Here is a 2438-nt window from a genome sequence, read left to right as displayed (position 1 = left end):
TAGTTTTTTTCTTATTTTTTTTTTTTTTTTTAAACTAATTTTAGCTAGCAGCATAAGACTAAGATGCTAAAAAGAATATCTGGTACTAGCAGAATGTTCAGGTGCACATTTAGTTAAGGAGTCAAACAAACCTTGCAATAGAGAACAGAAACTAGATCTTTCAGAAAAGTGGAATCATGCTGATGCTCTTTGCACAATCAGATAGCATTTCTTTTACATCAGTATTTTCCACCTTCAGAAATTCTTCAGAAGAGCAAAAACCAACAAGGGAGTACCAAGTAAGATTACATTATAAGTAACATGATATACCCAGACATTAAATGGAAGGCATTCCAGTTCAGGGATAGCATTAAAGACCTCTCCAGTTATGCTGACTGTCAACTATCTCTAGCCATCTACAGATCCAAGTACACTGACTAAAAGCAGACCTCTATATACTATTTAAACTGTTTTAAAGCTCTGCTTACATACACAGTAAGGACTCAAGATCCCTAATGGGTTTTGAATTCTGCTCCAGGGATTAAGCAGTGATAAAATTAAGTATAAAAAGTGAGAAAGTCATCTACCACTACTTCTTACACTGTACTATTAAGTGAAGTGCTGAACCAGTGCTGAAAAAAAAAAAATTCCTCCAGACTTGCACACACAAGTGCTACAGCTGCTAACCAGACTGGAAAATGCAGTGAGCTAACTCAATTAAAATGATTTAAAGGCAAGGAGACTCTAAAACTCTGTAGGCTGCAGCCATGTCAAGAAAGCATCTATTAGAAAACACTATTCCACCAGGCTTCCACTTACTGAAATATAATGCACAAGTTTACCTCAATTAAACATTGGGCAAACTAGTTACTTGGCATTAACAAAGAACTTTTGTGCCCAAACAGAATCACGTCTAGCACGTTTTAACATCTATTTAGAAGGTCTTAAATTGCATCCTCAGTTACTTGCTACTGCAAGATTTTAGAGATTTCAATATTCTCACTCTCAGCTTTAAAACCTTTTTGAATTTTAAATATAACAGTAACAGTCTCAAACCACAACAGCACTCCCTGTTGCTTACCAAAATAAGTTTTATTTTGTATACATACCTTTGAATAGTTGAAGGTCCTTACCTGTTGGTAGTGGCGTGTACTCTGTATCATGTGCATATACATGTTGTAAACAAAGTTAGCCATTTGAGGCATATTCTTGATAACATGTATTTGGTGAGTCGGTGGTTCCCCATTCTAAAGAAGCAGAAAATGTAGGAATTCAGCAAGCAAAGAAACAGAAGTATTATTCAAAAAAATATTTTACTGGATTAGGAAACATACACTGAAGAAATTTTAAAAAATGCTTTCTAAGAAATAACCAGCAAAATTCTTTTGAAAGGTTGGAAATACAGGTCTTGCACTTTTTGGCAACTGTATTTATCATGATCCTGCAGTCCAATGAAGAAATTCAATTTCAAAAGGACAGGCTGGGTTCCAATACTAAATTTGTAAAGTAGATTTTGGATTCAAGGATGATTTAACTAAAACTCAACTAGTTTCAGCTCAGATTAGTGTCAGTGACTGCCAAAGCTCAGCTTCTCCTTGCCTACACTCACATTATTCTTTGCTGTAAAGTGCACCAGTTTCAAAAGAAGGGCTTTCTTCCAAGCTTGTCAACAGCACTTTAGACCAGGTAAAGATTTCTAATGGAGTTTTGGATTCATGCAAATACCCCTCTCAAAACTCCAGGTAGCAAAGCAGGTATGTTCCCTCCATTTCTTATTTGTTTAGCATTCTATTCATTGCAAGTCTTGTGATTAAGTGCTAAAGATCTAGTGCAGTATTAAATTTTTTACTTAGGCATCTAGTTCAGCAACACTTTTGTTATACTGAATTGCTCAGTTGAATGCAATTTAACCTTTAACAAAAAGAAGTTAGCTTTGTACTTTCTTTTTGAGAAATGATATTTTGTTCTATAATAAGAAAAAACACATAACACACTGCAAAACCTTACATATTTATCCTGAAATAAAAATACAGCATCACTTTCACAGGCAGAACTTACAAAATAGAAGACAAAACTGATCAGTTATGCTGGTGAATGAGTTTTGTTGAAAAATCAGTTAAAAGGAGGTAGTGTATTATGATCTAAGTCAACTCTAGGGACATAATTATCCAAGAAGCAGTGGTTTAAAAGTGAAAACACTGCAGTTCCATGTCTTGTAGCCTACTCCAAAAAGGCAGGCAAAAAGCACACCACTGACATTCATAGCAGTTGTTCCTACCTGTCTTGCAGCTGGAAAACATTCTGTGGGAATTATATGGAGGTGAAGTGGTCTAGCTGTGAGCTGGCTGAAAGCTGGAGTTAGCTCAAAACAGTTCTGAAAGAGTGATACTCTTGCAAAGATATAAAGCCCAAGTCTGGCTCTTGACATGGCCACGACTAATCGTCGGACATCTCTTAAA

At 35.7% G+C, this 2438-nt stretch overlaps 1 long non-coding RNA gene across 1 annotated transcript; it reads right to left on the bottom strand.

The window, feature by feature from the left end:
* Nucleotides 1-3: 3 nt before the first annotated feature.
* On the bottom strand, nt 4-2432 carry LOC116216672. The gene is made up of 2 exons (XR_004159922.1): nt 2258-2432; nt 4-1226 (listed from the first exon to the last, which is right to left on the bottom strand). It is a non-coding gene; the product is annotated as an uncharacterized LOC116216672 (long non-coding RNA).
* Between the last annotated feature and the right edge of the window lie 6 nt (nt 2433-2438).

Source organism: Meleagris gallopavo, chromosome 5 (genome assembly GCF_000146605.3).
Source record: "Meleagris gallopavo isolate NT-WF06-2002-E0010 breed Aviagen turkey brand Nicholas breeding stock chromosome 5, Turkey_5.1, whole genome shotgun sequence".
Classification (NCBI taxonomy): Eukaryota; Metazoa; Chordata; class Aves; order Galliformes; family Phasianidae; genus Meleagris; species Meleagris gallopavo.
This window is presented reverse-complemented; position numbering and strand designations above follow the sequence as displayed.